We start from the raw sequence: 25,065 nt of genomic DNA on the forward strand, positions 1-25,065 counted from the left end.
TGATCGGCCGGCGGCTCGTGCAGCTGCTGTGATGTCGGGAGCCGATAGCTCTTGCTCCACAATGCATTTAACCTGAATGTGCGTCCGAGGTCACCGCCAGCTGACACAGGCATCAGAGGGCCCTTCCTCCAGGGGCCAGTCATAGTTGTAGTGGGCTGTGCCCCTGCGCGTGGAGGAGGTCACTGTGCAGTGTAGGAGGAGGATCTGAGCTGTTACATCACCAGTTATGATGGGGGGTCTTCTGCCATCTTGGGTTGTCATCTTTCCCTGTTCTCCTGCCTCTGATTACCATGAGATGACCACAAAGAGGTGATCGCTGCAGAGCAGAAAGTGTCAGCCTGATATAAAGCTCAGTGACCGGAGTGAAAGCTGCAAGATCCAGAATTATTTATAATAAAGATAATGATAAAGAAAAATGAAAAAGAGCAAAAACATTGATAAGATATTTAGTAGGGCTGAGGGAACGTGCTCGGTTATCACTCGGATGTGCTCGTTACTCAGTGAGCAATGGCCGATGCGCCATGTAAAACTCGGATCCCTGCCCCGCATCTTTGGCGCCTGTATGCAGCCAATAAGCATGGCGGATTGCCCACACATCACTGTAATGCCGGAACCATCTTGGTTGTGCCATTACTGTGATTGGCCGGCCGTGAAACATCATCAGGGATTATAAAAGGACAGGCGCCGCCCGGCTCGGCACACTGACGCCATTTCACAGCTCTGTAACACTTGGTATCGGAGGGAAGGTGTCTCTACTTGAATCAGGGTTTCCTCCTCCTCCTACACCAGTTCCTGCACATCCCCCTGCTTCTCCTCATCCTCCATTTCCGATGTGCTATCTCACAGCAGGTTGTCCACATCAGCCAGAAGCTGGAAGCTCTGCAGCACTGCCTCAGCGAAGTGGCAACAGGCTCTGCTGAAGCTGATTTGTCTAGAAGACAAACCGCACACCGCAACAGAGTTACTTAAAGGAATAACAGAAATAACAGCGCAGCAAACACAACTTCTGATCGGCGGTGAAATCATCCCCGCCGATCAGAGAGCCACGGTTCCCACGCTGCTTCCATCATCCGACAACTGCAGCCGCTAATAACAGCGAGAACAGGAGCAGCAGACGGGACTATTCATTAGCCGCTCCTGCGCTATAAATAATTTAAAAGATAGACTGGTGTTGGTTCCTCTGTATTTTTGATAACCAGCCATCAAAACTCACAGCTGGGGGCTGCAACCCTCAACTGTCAACTGTCAGCTGCTTCAGCAAGGCTGGTTATCAAGAATAGAGGGGTCCCCCCATTTTTGACAACCAGCCTTTGTAAAGCAGACAGCTGGGGGGCTGGTAAGGGGCCATGGATATTGCCCCCAGCCTAAAAATAGCAGCCCGCAGCCACCAAGAAAAGGCACATCTATTAGATGCACCAATTCTGGGGCTTTGCCCGGCTCTTCTCCTGCCCTGTAGCAGTGGCAAGTGGGGTTCACACTTGTGGGGTTGATGTCACCTTTGTATTGTCTGGTGACATCAAGCCCACGGATTACTAACGGAGAGGAGTCTAGGAGACACTTATCCATTACTAATCCTATAGTTACATGGTAAATAAAGACACGGCCAGAATAAAGTCCATTACTAGAAATAAAACAAAACACACGGTTACTTTTTATCTAAAAATAACAAACACAGGTTATACTCACCTAACGACCAATTCCACCAAAGCCTTTGTTCTCCTGTAATAAAGCTAAAATAAAAAATAAAAACAATTTCCTTCACCTGTCCGTCGTTCTGTCCCACATCGTAATCTATGTCTGGGGTATAAACAGTTTTCAACCAGAGATGCAGTAGGGAGATTGGAGAAAGTTCCATAAAGTCACCTATCACTGGAGCCTCCACCAGTCCGGTCTTTATGGCAGAGTGGCCAACGGAAGCCTCTCCTTAGTGCAAGACATATGAAAGCCGCATAGAGTTTGCTGAAAAAAACACATGAAGGACTCCCAGACTATGAGAAATACGATTCTCTGGTCTGATGAGATGGAGATAGACCTTTTTGGTGATAATTCTAAGCGTTATGTGTGGAGAAAACCTGGCACTGCTCATCACCTGCCCAATACAATCCCCACAGTGAAGCATGGTGGAGGCAGCATCATGCTATGGGGGTGTTTTTCAGCTGCAGGGACAGGACGACTGGTTGTCATTGAAGGAAACATGAATGCGGCCAAGTACAGAGATATCCTGGATGAAAACCTCTTCCAGAGTGAACTGGACTTCAGACTTGGCCGAAGGTTCACCTTCCAACAAGACAATGACCCTAAGCACACAGCTAAAATAACAAAGGAGCGGCTTCAGAACAACTCTGTGACCATTCCTGACCGGCCCAGCCAGCGCCCTGACCTAAACCCAACTGAGCATCTCTGGAGAGACCTGAAAATGGCGTCCACCAGCGTTCACCATCCATCCTGACGGGACTGGAGAGGATCTGCAAGGAAGAATGGCCGAGGATCCCCAAATCCAGGGGTGAAAAACTTGTTGCCTCATTCCCAAGAAGACTCATGGCTGTACGAGCTCAAAAGGGGCTTCTCCTCAATACTGAGCAAAGGGGCTGAAGACTTATGAGATGGGAGATTCCAGGTTTTCTTTTTTAATTAATTTGCAAAAATTTCTACATTTCTGTTTTTTTCAGTGTAGATGAGGTGCGGAGTGAACATTAATGAGAAATAATAAACTTTATAGAATTTACTAAATGGCTGCAATGAAACAAAGAGGGAAAAATGTAAAGGGGTCTGAAGACTTTCCGTACCCGCTGTAAATTAATTTCCAGTCGTCATTTATACTAATAAATCTCCCTGCTGGAGAGCCTGCCCAGTGCTGCCTATGCAGAGCACAGTAATTGAGATTAGTTTCTCACCAACTGATACTGTCTGCAGAGACTGAGACGACAGAGCTTCATTATATAAGAGCTTTGTCATCTCGGTCACTATGTGCGCACAGAGCTCTGCAGGCGATGACAGGCACGGCTCCTCTATGGCGCTCTGCATAGCCAGCACTGGGCAGGGACTCACTGCTCCGCTCCAAGAAGAAGCACTTGTCGGCGCCGCACATTTCACTGATGGGATGGCCGGCGGAAAATCTTTTGCACTAGTGACTAGGGTTGAGCGACCTTGACCTTTTTAGAGTCGAGCCGTGTTTCGCGAAACCCGACTATCTTAGAAGTCGAGTCGAGTGGAATCGGCCGATTATCGCGAAAAGTCGGGTATCGCCCGAAACACGAAACCCAATGCAAGTCAATGGGGCAGCATAGTCGGCAGTGAGTGGGGGCCAGGAAAACACCTACACTGCCCATTTTAATGGCAAAAACATCCATTCTTGTTAAAGAAGCTTGTCAATCGTAATTTACCTTATAATAATTGGAAGGCTTTTGAAATTGGGGGTCATTTGGCTAAAGTTGTGGTGGGTAGGGCTAGTTCAAGTAATTAGTGGGCCCAGTAAATCTGGACCACGTCACGGCAGTGGAGCAGGGAGAGGTAAGTGTTTCAACTTTGCAAGTGCTGTGATCCTGAGCAAGCAGGGGGGGCCCACTCGTTGGCATTGGCACTGGCACAGGGCCCCTCAAAGTACAGCGGTGTGTTTGCACGGCGGGGCGCCTCCCACCGGCAGCAACACTTTTGCGTACTATGAGAGGCCCTGTGCCAGTGACGTCGCCAACTAGTATTCCTCCCCCCACCTGATGAAGGAACCTGCACTTTCATCTGCACCTTCCTCTTTGTCCCCGTGTAAGGTGGTATGGTATGCGGGAAGAGGAACCTGACTTTCAGCAGGGTCACAATCTTGCTGTGTAGCGTGCACGGGGAATTTTGCGTTATGGGTCAATGTACCAGCAGACTCATCTATCACTGGCTGGGCAATGGGCAGGATGAGGAGGAAACACAGATAGAGGCCCAAAGAATAAAGTGGGCTAAATGCAGTTCAAAATTGGTAACACAGGACTAACCAGGGGGCATTGCAGTGGAGGACAACTGGAATGAGAGGCTGACACAGAGAGTAGGCCCAAATCAGTAAGTAGTCGAAATGCAGTTCAAAATTGGCAACAGTAGTAAACAGGCGGCACAGCTTTGTTCAGTGGAGGAGAACAGCAAGGAGTGGCAGACACCGATAGTAGGCCCCAAACCAACTAGTACGCCAAATGCAGTTGTTCCATTTAACCACAATTTAATGAGAGCCTGAAGATAGAAGCTCAGGAAAGGCAACCTGGAGAACACCTTGGAGTGGAACACACCATCTCTCTACACCCCATACCCAATTTGTAGGCCTAATGCAGTGTAGTTTCCAACAACTACTAAACGAGAGCCAGAAGATCGAAGCTCAGGAAAGGCAACATGGAGAACACCTTGGAGTGGAACACACCATCTCTCTACACCCCATACCCAATTTGTAGGCCTAATGCAGTGTAGTTTCCAACAACTACTAAACGAGAGCATGAAGATCGAAGCAATGGAGAGGAAACCTGGGGAACACCTTGGAGTGGAACACACCATCTCTCTACACCCCATACCCAATTTGTAGGCCTAATGCAGCGTAGTTTCCAACAACTACTAAACGAGAGCATGAAGATCGAAGCAATGGAGAGGAAACCTGGGGAACACCTTGGAGTGGAACACACCATCTCTCTACACCCCATACCCAATTTGTAGGCCTAATGCAGCGTAGTTTCCAACAACTACTAAACGAGAGCCAGAAGATCGAAGCTCAGGAAAGGCAACCTGGAGAACACCTTGGAGTGGAACACACCATCTCTCTACACCCCATACCCAATTTGTAGGCCTAATGCAGCGTAGTTTCCAACAACTACTAAACGAGAGCATGAAGATCGAAACAATGGAGAGGAAACCTGGGGAACACCTTGGAGTGGAACACACCATCTCTCTACACCCCATACCCAATTTGTAGGCCTAATGCAGTGTAGTTTCCAACAACTACTAAACGAGAGCCAGAAGATCGAAGCTCAGGAAAGGCAACCTGGAGAACACCTTGGAGTGGAACACACGATCTCTCTACACCCCATACCCAATTTGTAGGCCTAATGCAGTGTAGTTTCCAACAACTACTAAACGAGAGCCAGAAGATCGAAGCTCAGGAAAGGCAACCTGGAGAACACCTTGGAGTGGAACACACCATCTCTCTACACCCCATACCCAATTTGTAGGCCTAATGCAGTGTAGTTTCCAACAACTACTAAACGAGAGCATGAAGATCGAAGCAATGGAGAGGAAACCTGGGGAACACCTTGGAGTGGAACACACCATCTCTCTACACCCCATACCCAATTTGTAGGCCTAATGCAGCGTAGTTTCCAACAACTACTAAACGAGAGCATGAAGATCAAAGCAATGGAGAGGAAACCTGGGGAACACCTTGGAGTGGAACACACCATCTCTCTACACCCCATACCCAATTTGTAGGCCTAATGCAGTGTAGTTTTCTACAACTACTAAACGAGAGTCGGAAGACCGAAGCAATGTGGACGAAACCTGGAGAACACCTTGGAGTGGAACACACCATCTCTCTACACCCCATACCCAATTTGTAGGCCTAATGCAGTGTAGTTTCCAACAACTACTAAACGAGAGCCAGAAGATCGAAGCTCAGGAAAGGCAACCTGGAGAACACCTTGGAGTGGAACACACCATCTCTCTACACCCCATACCCAATTTGTAGGCCTAATGCAGTGTAGTTTCCAACAACTACTAAACGAGAGCCAGAAGATCGAAGCTCAGGAAAGGCAACATGGAGAACACCTTGGAGTGGAACACACCATCTCTCTACACCCCATACCCAATTTGTAGGCCTAATGCAGTGTAGTTTCCAACAACTACTAAACGAGAGCATGAAGATCGAAGCAATGGAGAGGAAACCTGGGGAACACCTTGGAGTGGAACACACCATCTCTCTACACCCCATACCCAATTTGTAGGCCTAATGCAGCGTAGTTTCCAACAACTACTAAACGAGAGCATGAAGATCGAAGCAATGGAGAGGAAACCTGGGGAACACCTTGGAGTGGAACACACCATCTCTCTACACCCCATACCCAATTTGTAGGCCTAATGCAGCGTAGTTTCCAACAACTACTAAACGAGAGCCAGAAGATCGAAGCTCAGGAAAGGCAACCTGGAGAACACCTTGGAGTGGAACACACCATCTCTCTACACCCCATACCCAATTTGTAGGCCTAATGCAGCGTAGTTTCCAACAACTACTAAACGAGAGCATGAAGATCGAAACAATGGAGAGGAAACCTGGGGAACACCTTGGAGTGGAACACACCATCTCTCTACACCCCATACCCAATTTGTAGGCCTAATGCAGTGTAGTTTTCTACAACTACTAAACGAGAGTCGGAAGACCGAAGCAATGTGGACGAAACCTGGGGAACACCTTGGAGTGGAACACACCATCTCTCTACACCCCATACCCAATTTGTAGGCCTAATGCAGTGTAGTTTCCAACAACTACTAAACGAGAGCCAGAAGATCGAAGCTCAGGAAAGGCAACCTGGAGAACACCTTGGAGTGGAACACACCATCTCTCTACACCCCATACCCAATTTGTAGGCCTAATGCTGCGTAGTTTCCAACAACTACTAAACGAGAGCATGAAGATTGAAGCTCAGGAAAGGCAACCTGGAGAACACCTTGGAGTGGAACACACCATCTCTCTACACCCCATACCCAATTTGTAGGCCTAATGCAGCGTAGTTTCCAACAACTACTAAACGAGAGCATGAAGATTGAAGCTCAGGAAAGGCAACCTGGAGAACACCTTGGAGTGGAACACACCATCTCTCTACACCCCATACCCAATTTGTAGGCCTAATGCAGCGTAGTTTCCAACAACTACTAAACGAGAGCATGAAGATCGAAGCTCAGGAAAGGCAACCTGGAGAACACCTTGGAGTGGAACACACCATCTCTCTACACCCCATACCCAATTTGTAGGCCTAATGCAGTGTAGTTTCCAACAACTACTAAACGAGAGCATGAAGATCGAAGCAATGGAGAGGAAACCTGGGGAACACCTTGGAGTGGAACACACCATCTCTCTACACCCCATACCCAATTTGTAGGCCTAATGCAGCGTAGTTTCCAACAACTACTAAACGAGAGCATGAAGATCGAAGCAATGGAGAGGAAACCTGGGGAACACCTTGGAGTGGAACACACCATCTCTCTACACCCCATACCCAATTTGTAGGCCTAATGCAGTGTAGTTTTCTACAACTACTAAAGGAGAGTCGGAAGACCGAAGCAATGTGGACGAAACCTGGAGAACACCTTGGAGTGGAACACACCATCTCTCTACACCCCATACCCAATTTGTAGGCCTAATGCAGTGTAGTTTCCAACAACTACTAAACGAGAGCCAGAAGATCGAAGCTCAGGAAAGGCAACCTGGAGAACACCTTGGAGTGGAACACACCATCTCTCTACACCCCATACCCAATTTGTAGGCCTAATGCAGTGTAGTTTCCAACAACTACTAAACGAGAGCCAGAAGATCGAAGCTCAGGAAAGGCAACATGGAGAACACCTTGGAGTGGAACACACCATCTCTCTACACCCCATACCCAATTTGTAGGCCTAATGCAGTGTAGTTTCCAACAACTACTAAACGAGAGCATGAAGATCGAAGCAATGGAGAGGAAACCTGGGGAACACCTTGGAGTGGAACACACCATCTCTCTACACCCCATACCCAATTTGTAGGCCTAATGCAGCGTAGTTTCCAACAACTACTAAACGAGAGCCAGAAGATCGAAGCAATGGAGAGGAAACCTGGGGAACACCTTGGAGTGGAACACACCATCTCTCTACACCCCATACCCAATTTGTAGGCCTAATGCAGCGTAGTTTCCAACAACTACTAAACGAGAGCCAGAAGATCGAAGCTCAGGAAAGGCAACCTGGAGAACACCTTGGAGTGGAACACACCATCTCTCTACACCCCATACCCAATTTGTAGGCCTAATGCAGCGTAGTTTCCAACAACTACTAAACGAGAGCATGAAGATCGAAACAATGGAGAGGAAACCTGGGGAACACCTTGGAGTGGAACACACCATCTCTCTACACCCCATACCCAATTTGTAGGCCTAATGCAGTGTAGTTTTCTACAACTACTAAACGAGAGTCGGAAGACCGAAGCAATGTGGACGAAACCTGGGGAACACCTTGGAGTGGAACACACCATCTCTCTACACCCCATACCCAATTTGTAGGCCTAATGCAGTGTAGTTTTCAACAACTACTAAACTAGAGCCAGAAGATCGAAGCTCAGGAAAGGCAACCTGGAGAACACCTTGGAGTGGAACACACCATCTCTCTACACCCCATACCCAATTTGTAGGCCTAATGCTGCGTAGTTTCCAACAACTACTAAACGAGAGCATGAAGATTGAAGCTCAGGAAAGGCAACCTGGAGAACACCTTGGAGTGGAACACACCATCTCTCTACACCCCATACCCAATTTGTAGGCCTAATGCAGCGTAGTTTCCAACAACTACTAAACGAGAGCATGAAGATTGAAGCTCAGGAAAGGCAACCTGGAGAACACCTTGGAGTGGAACACACCATCTCTCTACACCCCATACCCAATTTGTAGGCCTAATGCAGCGTAGTTTCCAACAACTACTAAACGAGAGCATGAAGATTGAAGCTCAGGAAAGGCAACCTGGAGAACACCTTGGAGTGGAACACACCATCTCTCTACACCCCATACCCAATTTGTAGGCCTAATGCAGCGTAGTTTCCAACAACTACTAAACGAGAGCATGGAGATTGAAGCTCAGGAAAGGCAACCTGGAGAACACCTTGGAGTGGAACACACCATCTCTCTACACCCTATACCCAATTTGTAGGCCTAATGCAGCGTAGTTTCCAACAACTACTAAACGAGAGCATGAAGATCGAAGCAATGGAGAGGAAACCTGGGGAACACCTTGGAGTGGAACACACCATCTCTCTACACCCCATACCCAATTTGTAGGCCTAATGCAGCGTAGTTTCCAACAACTACTAAACGAGAGCATGAAGATTGAAGCTCAGGAAAGGCAACCTGGAGAACACCTTGGAGTGGAACACACCATCTCTCTACACCCCATACCCAATTTGTAGGCCTAATGCAGCGTAGTTTCCAACAACTACTAAACGAGAGCATGAAGATTGAAGCTCAGGAAAGGCAACCTGGAGAACACCTTGGAGTGGAACACACCATCTCTCTACACCCCATACCCAATTTGTAGGCCTAATGCAGCGTAGTTTCCAACAACTACTAAACGAGAGCATGAAGATTGAAGCAATGGAGAGGAAACCTGGGGAACACCTTGGGGAGGCAGACACCGTTAGTAGGCCCTACCAAAGTTGTAGACCCAATGCAGTTTTAAAATTCCTAGAGGCTGAAAACAAGACTATTGACGCTCAGCTTTTTTCAAAGGAACACAGCTGAATTGAGTGGCGCAGACAGACACAGGTAGTAGGACTCAAACCAAAAATGTGGCTCACTGCAGCAGAAAAAAGTTACAGGGGTACACAAGCTGCAGTGCTCTGGGCAGTGGAGGACAATTTCAATAGTGAACCGCAGACAGACTTTGTACGCCTACTATTAAAAAAAGGATGCTCTATGCAATTATAAATAGGTTCTAGGGGTACACGGGCAGCAGTGGTGTGGTCAGTGGAGGCCTAGTGGAAGGAGTGACCGCAGACAGGCATCGAAGGCCTAAAATAATAACACATGGCTGTAGGCAATTTTAAATTGGTTCCAGGGGTACATGGGCAGCAGTGGCCTGGTCAGTGTAGTAGTAGTAGAAAGAACGGACCGCAGACAGGCATCGAAGGCCTAAAATAAAAAAATTGGGCTGGCTGTAGGCAATTTTAAATTGGTTCCAGGGGTACACGGGCAGCAGTGGTGTGGTCAATGGAGGCCTAGTGGAAGGAGTGACCGCAAACAGGCATCGAAGGCCTAAAATAATAACACATGGCTGTAGGCAATTTTAAGTTGGTTCCAGGGGTACACGGGCAGCAGTGGTGTGGTCAGTGGAGGCCTAGTGGAAGGAGTGACCGCAGACAGGCATCGAAGGCCTAAAATAAAAAAAATTGGGCTGGCTGTAGGCAATTTTAAATTGGTTCCAGGGGTACACGGGCAGCAGTGGTGTGGTCAGTGGAGGCATATTGTAAGGAGTGACCGCAGACAGGCATCATAGGCCTAAAATAATAACACTTGGCTGTAGGCAATTTTAAATTGGTTCCAGGGGTACACGGGCAGCAGTGGTGTGGTCAGTGGAGGCATAGTGGAAGGAGTGACCGCAGACAGGCTTCGAAGGCCTAACATAACAAAAATGTCAATACAATGGTATTGTCAGTGGCAGGCATTGAAGGATGTCAGCGCATAGACTAAACATTGGTGGAGCTGTGAGATAATTTTGCAAGTGGTAGAGCACTGTTTGAGCTGGGGGGGGGGTGGAACTGTCTTGTGGCCGGCGGTACAGGCCCAGGGCCCCTCATATTACAACGGTGTGTCTGACGTTGGGTGCGCACCACCACCGCCAGAGACACTTTATTGTACTAGGAGGAACCCAGTGGCAGTGCCGTCGACCAAAAGCGGGCACACCCACCTCTTCAGACAAACAGCACTCTCACGGGTGCTGTCGCCAAGTGTCGATACCACGGCACGGTGGGGAGTTTGGCCATTTAGTGAGGTGTAAACATGTCGTATGCTGGACAATCAGGTGCAGAAAATTACGAGATTGGAAAAGGCATTCAGAATAGTCCACAGGCAAGACCTTTTCATAGGAAAGCTAGGTGTCAGCCGGGCAAGGTGGGGCAAAAGATTTCGAAATCCAGTTGTGGTTCATTTTAATGAAGGTTAGATCATCTACATTTTGGGTAGCCAGACGAGTCCTTTTTTCTGTTAGTATTGAACCTGCAGCACTGAATACTCTTTCTGATAGGACACTAGCTGCCGGGCAAGCAAGCTCCTGCAATGCATATTCTGCCAATTCTGGCCAGGTGTCTAATTTGGATGCCCAGTAATCAAATGGGAATGATGGTTGAGGGAGAACATCGATAAGGGATGAAAAATAGTTTGTAACCATACTGGACAAATGTTGTCTCCTGTCACTTTGAATTGATGCTGCAGTACCTGTCCTGTCTGCTGTTATGCAGGCAATCCAGTAACACAGTGTGCAGCAATCAGAGCACATACAGTGATCTGACAATAACCCAAAAACAATAGAACGAGCTCTGAGGCGTGGAATCTCTGTAGACCGCAATACCTGAACCTATCCTAACACAACTAAAGGCAGCTGTGGATTGCGCCTGTCACTACCTATGCAACTCGGCACAGCCTGAGGAACTGACTAGCCTGAAGATAGAAATACAAGCCTGACTTGCCTCAGAGAAATACCCCAAAGGAAAAGGCAGCCCCCCACATATAATGACTGTTAGCAAGATGAAAAGACAAAACGTAGGGATGAAATAGATTCAGCAAAGTGAGGCCCGATATTCTAGATAGAGCGAGGATAGCAAAGAGAACTTTGCAGTCTACAAAAAACCCTAAAGCAAAAACCACGCAAAGGGGGCAAAAAGACCCACCGTGCCGAACTAACGGCACGGCGGTACACCCTTTGCGTCTCAGAGCTTCCAGCAAAAACGAATAGACAAGCTGGACAGAAAAAACAGCAACAAAAGCAAAGAAGCACTTATCTAAGCAGAGCAGCAGGCCACAGGAAAGATCCAGGAGCTCAGATCCAACACTGGAACATTGACAAGGAGCAAGGAAGACAGAATCAGGCGGAGTTAAATAACAAGGCAGCCAACGAGCTCACCAGAACACCTGAGGGAGGAAGCCCGGAGGCTGCAGTACCACTTGTGACCACAGGAGTAAATTCAGCCACAGAATTCACAACAGTCTGCGGTCATAGCAAAATCACTCCACAACCTGGTCAGAAAACCCCTCTGGCCAACGCCACTTCTGATTTCTGCCCCTCTAACTCCTCTGGTCTGCTGGCCCCTGCAGCTCGTGTGAGAACGATCACGGGCGCTGTGTGCAGGGAATGCCAGAAGCAAACGGTCAACAAGATTTCACTCTTTGGTTGCTAATATTAGTTCCAAGTTCTCATGTGGCATTATATTTTGCAATTTGCCTTTATAGCGAGGATCAAGGAGGCAGGCCAACCAGTAATCGTCATCGTTCATCATTTTAGTTATGCGTGTGTCCCTTTTGAGGATACGTAAGGCATAATCCGCCATGTGGGCCAAAGTTCCAGTTCTCAAATCTGCGGTTGTGCTTGGTTGAAGGGCAGTTTCAGGCAAATCCACGTCACTTGTGTCCCGCCAAAAACCAGAACCCGGCCTTGCCGCGCCACCAATTTCCAGTGGCCCCGGAAAAGCTTCCTCATTAAAAATATAATCATCCCCATCATCCTCCTCGTCCTCCTCCTCCTCTTCGCTCGCTACCTTGTCCTGTACACTGCCCTGGCCAGACAATGGCTGACTGTCATCAAGGCTTTCCTCTTCCTCAGCTGCAGACGCCTGATCCTTTATGTGCGTCAAACTTTGCATCAGCAGACGCATTAGGGGGATGCTCATGCTTATTATGGCGTTGTCTGCACTAACCAGCCGTGTGCATTCCTCAAAACACTGAAGGACTTGACACATGTCTTGAATCTTCGACCACTGCACACCTGACAACTCCATGTCTGCCATCCTACTGCCTGCCCGTGTATGTGTATCCTCCCACAAAAACATAACAGCCCGCCTCTGTTCGCACAGTCTCTGAAGCATGTGCAGTGTTGAGTTCCACCTTGTTGCAACGTCTATGATTAGGCGATGCTGGGGAAGGTTCAAAGAACGCTGATAGGTCTGCATACGGCTGGAGTGTACGGGCGAACGGCGGATATGTGAGCAAAGTCCACGCACTTTGAGGAGCAGGTCGGATAACCCCGGATAACTTTTCAGGAAGCACTGCACCACCAGGTTTAAGGTGTGAGCCAGGCAAGGAATGTGTTTCAGTTGGGAAAGGGAGATGGCAGCCATGAAATTCCTTCCGTTATCACTCACTACCTTGCCTGCCTCAAGATCTACAGTGCCCAGCCACGACTGCGTTTCTTTCTGCAAGAACTCGGACAGAACTTCCGCGGTGTGTCTGTTGTCGCCCAAACACTTCATAGCCAATACAGCCTGCTGACGTTTGCCAGTAGCTGCCCCATAATGGGAGACCTGGTGTGCAACAGTGGCAGCTGCGGATGGAGTGGTTGTGCGACTGCGGTCTGTGGACGAGCTCTCGCTTCTGCAGGAGGATGAGGAGGAGGAGGGGGTGCGAACGGCTACAGCCACCTGTTTCCTAGACCGTGGGCTAGGCAGAACTGTCCCAAACTTGCTGTCCCCTGTGGACCCTGCATCCACAACATTCACCCAGTGTGCCGTGATGGACACGTAACGTCCCTGGCCATGCCTACTGGTCCATGCATCTGTTGTCAGATGCACCTTTGTGCTCACAGATTGCCTGAGTGCATGGACGATGCGCTCTTTAACATGCTGGTGGAGGGCTGGGATGGCTTTTCTGGAAAAAAAGTGTCGACTGGGTAGCTCGTAGCGTGGTACAGCGTAGTCCATCAGGGCTTTGAAAGCTCAGCTTTCAACTAACCGGTAGGGCATCATCTCTAACGAGATTAGTCTAGCTATGTGGGCGTTCAAACCCTGTGTACGCGGATGCGAGGCTAAGTACTTCCTTTTTCTAACCATAGTCTCATGTAGGGTGAGCTGGACTGGAGAGCTGAAGATCGTGGAACTAGCGGGGGTGCCGGTGGACATGGCAGACTGAGAGACGGTGGGAGATGGTATTGTTGCCGCCAGTGCCCTAGATGCAGTGTTTCCTACTACGAAACTGGTGATTCCCTGACCCTGACTGCTTTGGCCTGGCAAAGAAACCTGCACAGATACTGCAGGTGGTGCGGAAAATGGTGGCCCTACACTGCCGGAAGGGATGTTGCGTTGCTGACTAGCTTCATTGGCCGAGGGTGCTACAACCTTAAGGGACGTTTGGTAGTTAGTCCAGGCTTGCAAATGCATGGTGGTTAAATGTCTATGCATGCAACTTGTATTGAGACTTTTCAGATTCTGTCCTCTGCTTAAGGTAGTTGAACATTTTTGACAGATGACTTTGCGCTGATCAATTGGATGTTGTTTAAAAAAATGCCAGACTGCACTCTTTCTAGCATCGGATACCTTTTCAGGCATTGCAGACTGAGCTTTAACCGGATGGCCACGCTGTCCTCCAACAGGTTTTGGCTTTGCCACGCGTTTTGGGCAAGATACGGGCCCGGCAGATGGAACCTGTTGCGATGTTGATGCCTGCTGCGGCCCCTCCTCCTCCGCTTCAGAACTGCTGCCGCCTGCACCCTGTTCCCCCAATGGCTGCCAATCGGGGTCAAGAACTGGGTCATCTATTACCTCTTCTTGTAGCTCGTGTGCAACTTCGTCTGTGTCACCGTGTCGGTCGGTGGTATAGCGTTCGTGATGGGGCAACATAGTCTCATCAGGGTCTGATTCTTGATCATTACCCTGCGAGGGCAATGTTGTGGTCTGAGTCAAAGGACCAGCATAGTAGTCTGGCTGTGGCTGTGCATCAGTGCACTCCATGTCAGATTCAACTTGTAATGGGCATGGACTGTTAACTGCTTCACTTTCTAAGCCAGGGACGGTATGTGTAAAGAGCTCCATGGAGTAACCCGTTGTGTCGCCTGCTGCATTCTTCTCTGTTGTTGTTTTTGCTGAAGAGGACAAGGAAGCGACTTGTCCCTGACCGTGAACATCCACTAACGACGCGCTGCTTTGACATTTACCAGTTTCACGAGAGGAGGCAAAAGAGCTAGAGGCTGAGTCAGCAAGATAAGCCAAAACTTGCTCTTGCTGCTCCGGCTTTAAAAGCGGTTTTCCTACTCCCAGAAAAGGGAGCGTTCGAGGCCTTGTGTAGCCAGACGACGAACCTGGCTCCACAGCTCCAGACTTAGGTGCAATATTTTTTTTCCCACGACCAGCTGATGCTCCACCACTACCACTACCCTCATTACCAGCTGACAATGAACGCCCCCGGCCACGACCTCTTCCACCAGACTTCCTCATTGTTTTAAAAACGTAAACAAACTAACGGTATTTGTTGCTGTCACACAACTTACACGGTGAGCTATAACTTCAGTATGATTTAGCTACCCCTTTACAGGTGAGTGAGACCACAACGAAAATCAGGCACAATGTTACACACTCTGTTGTTGGTGGCAACAAATGAGAGAGATGCCACACACGCAGGACTGTCACTGAAGCACAAATGTAAATATTAATCTCCCACTGATTTGATTTTTTTTTTTTTTTCAGGGAGACGTTAGGAAAAAAAAATAATAGAATAAAATGATTTTTTCAGGAAGAATTTAGAAACCAAATAAAATAAAATGATTTTTTCAGGGAGAATTTAGAAAACAAATAAAACAAAAAAAGGCTTTCTATGGCCCACTGAGTGAGAGATAACGCACACAGGAGTCAGGAGTGGCACACAAGCCCAGAGGCCAATATTTATCTCCCACTGATTGATGTAGTGATTTTTTCAGGTAGAATTTAGAACCCAAATCAACCAAAAAAATAAATAGGCTTTCTATGGCCCACTATTTGTGAGAGAGATGGCACGCTCAGGACTGGCACACAAGCCCAGAGGCCAATATTAATCTCCCACTTTTTTTTTTTTTTTCAGGGAAAATTTATAAACCCAATAAAAAAAATAATAAATAGGCTTTCTATGGCCCACTATCTGAGAGAGAGAGATGGCACGCTTAGGACTGGCACACAAGCCCAAAGGCCAATATTAATCTCCCTTTTTTTTTTCAGGGAGAATTTATAAAACCAAAAAAAAAAAAATAAATAGGCTTTCTATGGCCCACTATTTGTGAGAGAGATGGCACGCTCAGGACTGGCACACAAGCCCAAAGGCCAATATTAATCTCCCACTGATTGATTTATTGATTTTTTCAGGTAGAATTTAGAACCCAAATAAAGCAAAAAAAAAAAAAAAGGCTTTCTATGGCCCACTGAGTGAGTGATGATGCACACAGGAGTCAGGAGTGGCACACAAGCCCTGAGGCCAATATTTTTCTCCCACTGATTGATGTAGTGATTTTTTCAGGTAGATTTTAGAACCCAAATCAAGCAAAAAAATAAATAGGCTTTCTATGGCCCACTGACTGAGAGATGGCACACACAGGAGTCAAGAGTGGCACACAAGCCCTGAGGCCAATATTTATCTCCCACTGATTGATTTATTGATTTTTTCAGGTAGAATTTAGAACCCAAATCAACCAAAAAAATAAATAGGCTTTCTATGGCCCACTATCTGAGAGAGAGAGATGGCACGCTTAGGACTGGCACACAAGCCCAAAGGCCAATATTAATCTCCCTTTTTTTTTTCAGGGAGAATTTATAAAACAAAAAAAAAATAAATAAATAGGCTTTCTATGGCCCACTATTTGTGAGAGAGATGGCACGCTCAGGACTGGCACACAAGCCCAGAGGCCAATATTAATCTCCCACTTTTTTTTTTTTTGTTCCAGGGAAAATTTATAAACCCAATAAAAAAAATAATAAATAGGCTTTCTATGGCCCACTATCTGAGAGAGAGAGATGGCACGCTTAGGACTGGCACACAAGCCCAAAGGCCAATATTAATCTCCCACTGATTGATTTATTGATTTTTTCAGGTAGAATTTAGAACCCAAATAAAGCAAAAAAAAAAAAAAGGCTTTGTATGGCCCACTGAGTGAGTGATGATGCACACAGGAGTCAGGAGTGGCACACAAGCCCTGAGGCCAATATTTTTCTCCCACTGATTGATGTAGTGATTTTTTCAGGTAGATTTTATAACCCAAATCAAGCAAAAAAATAAATAGGCTTTCTATGGCCCACTGAGTGAGAGATGGCACACACAGGGATGGCACTCTAGCAGAAATGCCAATCTTAATCTCCCACAAAAAAAAAAAAAAAAAAAAGGAACTGTCCTTCAATTACTATCTCCCTGCAGTAATCTCAGCCAGGTATGGCAGGCAGCAATAAGGAGTGGACTGATGCACAAATTAAATAAAAAGTGTGGACAAACAAAAAAGATAGCTGTGCAGAAAGGAAGGAACAAGAGGAATTGTGCTATGAAAAAAGCAGTTGGTTTGCACAGCGGCGTACACACAGCAATGCAGCTATCAGGGAGCCTTCTAGGGCAGCCCAATGAGCTACAGCGCTGAGGGGGAAAAAAAAAAAATGTAGCTTCCACTGTCCCTGCAAACAAAAGGTGGTGTTGGGCAGTGCAAATCGCTACAGCACAAGCGGTTTGGGGGTTAATGGACCCTGCCTAACGCTATCCCTGCTTCTGACGAAGCGGCAGCAACCTCTCCCTAAGCTCAGATCAGCAGCAGTAAGATGGCGGTCGGCGGGAACGCCCCTTTATAGCCCCTGTGACGCCGCGGACAGCAAGCCAATCACTGCAATGCCCTTCTCTAAGATGGTGGGGACCAGGACCTATGTCATCACGCTGCGCACACTCTGCGTCCACCTTCATTGGCTGAGAAATGGCGCTTTTCGCGTCATTGAAACGCGACTTTGGCGCGAAAGTCGCGTACCGCATGGCCGACCCCGCACAGGGGTCGGATCGGGTTTCATGAAACCCGACTTTGCCAAAAGTCGGCGACTTTTGAAAATGAACGACCCGTTTCGCTCAACCCTACTAGTGACTACACTTCATAATAATTGTCCACAAAGAGACGAGAAATGATGATTCACTCTACAGCAAGAAGTGGAAAGAGAAATTAATTATGTGCAGAAGATGAAATCCTCCCGGGTCCATTATTACCAGCAATCCCACCGGGCAAGAAACTCCCCAAACAGCACAGTGGCCTCATATCCTGCACACACAAAACTGCTATATATATAACATGCTCCACCGGGCGGAATGACGAAAGCCAAACCGCTCTCACAATACCAGAATGGCTGTATTATGTACCAGCTATATTCTTATACTTGGTGGCAGTATTATAGTAGTTATATTCTTGTACATAGGAGCAGTATTATAGTAGTTATATTCTTGTACATAGGAGCAGTATTATAGTAGTTCTATTCTTGTACATAGGGGCAGTATTATAGTAGTTATATTCCTGTACATAGGAGCAGTATTATAGTAGTTATATTCTTGTACATAGAAGCAGTATTATAGTAGTTATATTCTTGTACATAGGGGCAGTATTATAGTAGTTATATTCCTGTACATAGGAGCAGTATTATAGTAGTTATATTCTTGTACATAGAAGCAGTATTATAGTAGTTATATTCCTGTACATAGGGGCAGTATTATAGTAGTTATATTCCTGTACATAGGGGCAGTATTATAGTAGTTATATTCTTGTACATAGGGGCAGTATTATAGTAGTTATATTCTTGTACATAGGAGCAGTATTATAGTAGTTCTATTCTTGTACATAGGGGCAGTATTATAGTAGTTATATTCCTGTACATAGGAGCAGTATTATAGTAGTTATATTCTTGTACATAGAAGCAGTATTATAGTAGTTATATTCTTGTACATAGGGGCAGTATTATAGTAGTTATATTCCTGTACATAGGAGCAGTATTATAGTAGTTATATTCTTGTACATAGAAGCAGTATTATAGTAGTTATATTCCTGTACATAGGGGCAGTATTATAGTAGTTATATTCCTGTACATAGGGGCAGTATTATAGTAGTTATATTCTTGTACATAGGGGCAGTATTATAGTAGTTATATTCTTGTACATAGGAGCAGTATTATAGTAGTTCTATTCTTGTACATAGGGGCAGTATTATAGTAGTTATATTCCTGTACATAGGAGCAGTATTATAGTAGTTATATTCTTGTACATAGAAGCAGTATTATAGTAGTTATATTCTTGTACATAGAAGCAGTATTATAGTAGTTATATTCCTGTACATAGGGGCAGTATTATAGTAGTTATATTCCTGTACATAGGGGCAGTATTATAGTAGTTATATTCTTGTACATAGGGGCAGTATTATAGTAGTTATATTCTTGTACATAGGGGCAGTATTATAGTAGTTATATTCTTATACTTGGTGGCAGTATTATAGTAGTTATATTCTTGTACATAGGAGCAGTATTATAGTAGTTATATTCTTGTACATAGGAGCAGTATTATAGTAGTTCTATTCTTGTACATAGGGGCAGTATTATAGTAGTTATATTCCTGTACATATGGGCAGTATTATAGTAGTTATATTCTTATACTTGGTGGCAGTATTATAGTAGTTATATTCTTGTACATAGGAGCAGTATTATAGTAGTTATATTCTTGTACATAGAAGCAGTATTTTGGTAGTTATATTCCTGTACATAGGGGCAGTATTATAGTAGTTATATTCTTATACTTGGTGGCAGTATTATAGTAGTTATATTCTTGTACATAGGAGCAGTATTATAGTAGTTATATTCTTGTACATAGGGGCAGTATTATAGTAGTTATATTCTTATACTTGGTGGCAGTATTATAGTAGTTATATTCTTGTACATAGGAGCAGTATTATAGTAGTTATATTCTTGTACATAGGAGCAGTATTATAGTAGTTCTATTCTTGTACATAGGGGCAGTATTATAGTAGTTATATTCCTGTACATAGGGGCAGTATTATAGTAGTTATATTCTTGTACATAGGAGCAGTATTATAGTAGTTATATTCTTGTACATAGGAGCAGTATTATAGTAGTTCTATTCTTGTACATAGGGGCAGTATTATAGTAGTTATATTCCTGCACATAGGAGCAGTATTATAGTAGTTATATTCTTGTACATAGAAGCAGTATTATAGTAGTTATATTCTTGTACATAGAAGCAGTATTATAGTAGTTATATTCCTGTACATAGGGGCAGTATTATAGTAGTTATATTCCTGTACATAAGGGCAGTATTATAGTAGTTATATTCTTGTACATAGGGGCAGTATTATAGTAGTTATATTCTTGTACATAGGGGCAGTATTATAGTAGTTATATTCTTATACTTGGTGGCAGTATTATAGTAGTTATATTCTTGTACATAGGAGCAGTATTATAGTAGTTATATTCTTGTACATAGGAGCAGTATTATAGTAGTTCTATTCTTGTACATAGGGGCAGTATTATAGTAGTTATATTCCTGTACATAGGGGCAGTATTATAGTAGTTATATTCTTGTACATAGAAGCAGTATTATAGTAGTTATATTCTTGTACATAGAAGCAGTATTATAGTAGTTATATTCCTGTACATAGGGGCAGTATTATAGTAGTTATATTCCTGTACATAGGGGCAGTATTATAGTAGTTATATTCTTGTACATAGGGGCAGTATTATAGTAGTTATATTCTTGTACATAGGGGCAGTATTATAGTAGTTATATTCTTATACTTGGTGGCAGTATTATAGTAGTTATATTCTTGTACATAGGAGCAGTATTATAGTAGTTATATTCTTGTACATAGCAGCAGTATTATAGTAGTTCTATTCTTGTACATAGGGGCAGTATTATAGTAGTTATATTCCTGTACATAGGAGCAGTATTATAGTAGTTATATTCTTGTACATAGAAGCAGTATTATAGTAGTTATATTCTTGTACATAGAAGCAGTATTATAGTAGTTATATTCCTGTACATAGGGGCAGTATTATAGTAGTTATATTCCTGTACATAGGGGCAGTATTATAGTAGTTATATTCTTGTACATAGGGGCAGTATTATAGTAGTTATATTCTTGTACATAGGGGCAGTATTATAGTAGTTATATTCCTGTACATAGGAGCAGTATTATAGTAGTTATATTCTTGTACATAGGGAGCAGTATTATAGTAGTTATATTCTTGTACATAGGGGAAGTATTATAGTAGTTATATTCCTGTACATAGGAGCAGTATTATAGTAGTTATATTCTTGTACATAGGAGCAGTATTATAGTAGTTATATTCTTGTACATAGGGGCAGTATTATAGTAGTTATATTCTTCTACATAGGGAGCAGTATTATAGTAGTTATATTCTTGTATATAGGAGCAGTATTATAGTAGTTATATTCTTGTACATAGGGGCAGTATTATAGTAGTTATATTCTTGTACATAGGAGCAGTATTATAGTAGTTATATTCTTGTACATAGGAGCAGTATTATAGTAGTTATATTCTTGTACATAGGAGCAGTATTATAGTAGTTATATTCTTGTACATAGGGGCAGTATTATAGTAGTTATATTCCTGTACATAGGAGCAGTATTATTTAAGTAGTTATATTCTTGTACATAGGAGCAGTATTATAGTAGTTATATTCTTGTACATAGGGGCAGTATTATAGTAGTTATATTCCTGTACATAGGAGCAGTATTATAGTAGTTATATTCTTGTACATAGGAGCAGTATTATAGTAGTTATATTCTTGTACATAGGGGCAGTATTATAGTAGTTATATTCTTGCACATAGGAGCAGTATTATAGTAGTTATATTCTTGTATATAGGGGGCAGTATTATAGTAGTTATATTCTTGTTCATAGGAGCAGTATTATAGTAGTTATATTCTTGTACATAGGGGGCAGTATTATAGTAGTTATATTCTTGTACATAGGGGGCAGTATTATAGTAGTTATATTCTTGTTCATAGGAGCAGTATTATAGTAGTTATATTCTTGTACATAGGGGGCAGTATTATAGTAGTTATATTCTTGTACATAGGGGCAGTATTATAGTAGTTATATTCTTGTACATAGGGGCAGTATTATAGCAGTTATATTCTTATACTTGGTGGCAGCATTATAGAAGTTATATTCTTGTACATAGGGAGCAGTATTATAGTAGTTATATTCTTATACTTGGTGGCAGTATTATAGTAGTTATATTCTTATACTTGGTGGCAGTATTATAGTAGATATATTCTTGTACATAGGTGCAGTATTATAGTAGTGATATTCTTGTACATAGGGGCAGTATTATAGTAGTTATATTCTTGTACATAGGGGCAGTATTATAGCAGTTATATTCTTATACATGGTGGCAGCATTATAGTAGTTATATTCTTATACTTGGTGGCAACATTATAGTAGTTATATTCTTGTACATAGGGAGCAGTATTATAGTAGTTATATTCTTATACTTGGTGGCAGTATTATAGTAGTTATATTCTTATACTTGGTGGCAGTATTATAGTAGATATATTCTTGTACATAGGTGCAGTATTATAGTAGTGATATTCTTTAAATAGGGGCAGTATTATAGTAGTTATATTCTTGTACATAGGGGCAGTATTATAGCAGTTATATTCTTATACTTGGTGGCAGCATTATAGTAGTTATATTCTTGTACATAGGGAGCAGTATTATAGTAGTTATATTCTTATACTTGGTGGCAGTATTATAGTAGTTATATTCTTGTACATAGGAGCAGTATTATAGTAGTTATATTCCTGTACATAGGGAGCAGTATTACAGTAGTTATATTCTTATACTTGGTGGTAGTATTATAGCAGTTATATTCTTATACTTGGTGGCAGTATTATAGTAGTTATATTCTTGTACATAGGAGCAGTATTATAGTAGTTATATTCTTGTACATAGGAGCAGTATTATGTACCAGCTATATTCTTATACTTGGTGGCAGTATTATAGTAGTTATATTCTTGTACATAGGGGGCAGTATTATAATAGTTATATTCTTGTACATAGGGGTAGTATTATAGTAGTTATATTCTTGTACATAGGGGCAGTATTATAGTAGTTATATTCTTGTACATAGGGGCAGTATTATAGCAGTTATATTCTTATACTTGGTGGCAGCATTATAGTAGTTATATTCTTGTACATAGGGAGCAGTATTATAGTAGTTATATTCTTATACTTGGTGGCAGTATTATAGTAGTTATATTCTTGTACATAGGGGGCAGTATTATAATAGTTATATTCTTGTACATAGGGAGCAGTATTACAGTAGTTATATTCTTATACTTGGTCGTAGTATTATAGCAGTTATATTCTTATACTTGGTGGCAGTATTATAGTAGTTATATTCTTGTACATAGGAGCAGTATTATAGTAGTTATATTCTTGTACATAGGAGCAGTATTATGTACCAGCTATATTCTTATACTTGGTGGCAGTATTATAGTAGTTATATTCTTGTACATAGGGGGCAGTATTATAGTAGTTATATTCTTGTACATAGGGGTAGTATTATAGTAGTTATATTCTTGTACATAGGGGCAGTATTATAGTAGTTATATTCTTGTACATAGGGGCAGTATTATAGTAGTTATATTCTTGTACATAGGGGGCAGTATTATAGTAGTTATATTCTTGTACATAGGAGCAGTATTATAGTAGTTATATTCTTGTACATAGGAGCAGTATTATAGTAGTTATATTCTTGTACATAGGAGCAGTATTATAGTAGTTATATTCTTGTACATAGGGGCAGTATTATAGTAGTTATATTCTTGTACATAGGGGCAGTATTATAGTAGTTATATTCTTGTACATAGGAGCAGTATTATAGTAGTTATATTCTTGTACATAGGGGCAGTATTATAGTAGTTATATTCTTGTACATAGGAGCAGTATTATAGTAGTTATATTCTTGTACATAGGAGCAGTATTATAGTAGTTATATTCTTGTACATAGGGGCAGTATTATAGTAGTTATATTCTTGTACATAGGGGGCAGTATTATAGTAGTTATATTCTTGTACATAGGGGCAGTATTATAGTAGTTATATTCTTGTACATAGGAGCAGTATTATAGTAGTTATATTCTTGTACATGGGGACAGTATTATAGTAGTTATATTCTTGTACATAGGAGCAGTATTATAGTAGTTATATTCTTGTACATAGGAGCAGTATTACAGTAGTTATATTCTTATACTTGGTGGTAGTATTATAGTAGTTATATTCTTATACTTGGTGGCAGTATTATAGTAGTTATATTCTTGTACATAGGGGGCAGTATTATAGTAGTTATATTCTTGTACATAGGAGCAGTATTATAGTAGTTATATTCTTGTACATGGGGACAGTATTATAGTAGTTATATTCTTGTACATAGGAGCAGTATTATAGTAGTTATATTCTTGTACATAGGAGCAGTATTACAGTAGTTATATTCTTATACTTGGTGGTAGTATTATAGTAGTTATATTCTTATACTTGGTGGCAGTATTATAGTAGTTATATTCTTGTACATAGGGAGCAGTATTATAGTAGTTATATTCTTGTACATAGGAGCAGTATTATAGTAGTTATATTCTTGTACATAGGGGGCGGTATTATAGTAGTTATATTCTTGTACATAGGGGCAGTATTATAGTAGTTATATTCTTGTACATAGGAGCAGTATTATAGTAGTTATATTCTTGTACATAGGGGGCGGTATTATAGTAGTTATATTCTTGTACATAGGAGCAGTATTATAGTAGTTATATTCTTGTACATAGGAGCAGTATTACAGTAGTTATATTCTTATACTTGGTGGTAGTATTATAGTAGTTATATTCTTATACTTGGTGGCAGTATTATAGTAGTTATATTCTTGTACATAGGGGGCAGTATTATAGTAGTTATATTCTTGTACATAGGAGCAGTATTATAGTAGTTATATTCTTGTACATGGGGACAGTATTATAGTAGTTATATTCTTGTACATAGGAGCAGTATTATAGTAGTTATATTCTTGTACATAGGAGCAGTATTACAGTAGTTATATTCTTATACTTGGTGGTAGTATTATAGTAGTTATATTCTTATACTTGGTGGCAGTATTATAGTAGTTATATTCTTGTACATAGGAGCAGTATTATAGTAGTTATATTCTTGTACATAGGAGCAGTTTTATAGTAGTTATATTCTTGTACATAGGGGGCGGTATTATAGTAGTTATATTCTTGTACATAGGGGCAGTATTATAGTAGTTATATTCTTGTACATAGGAGCAGTATTATAG

The 25,065-nt window shown here is 42.9% G+C and overlaps 1 protein-coding gene across 1 annotated transcript in view; it reads left to right on the forward strand.

The window, feature by feature from the left end:
• Positions 1-25,065, forward strand: part of LOC138672389 (short transient receptor potential channel 2-like) — a 90,165-nt gene that overhangs the window by 39,015 nt on the left and 26,085 nt on the right. The window lies entirely within an intron of this gene.

The sequence above is a fragment of the Ranitomeya imitator genome, chromosome 3 (genome assembly GCF_032444005.1).
Source record: "Ranitomeya imitator isolate aRanImi1 chromosome 3, aRanImi1.pri, whole genome shotgun sequence".
NCBI classification, from domain to species: Eukaryota; Metazoa; Chordata; class Amphibia; order Anura; family Dendrobatidae; genus Ranitomeya; species Ranitomeya imitator.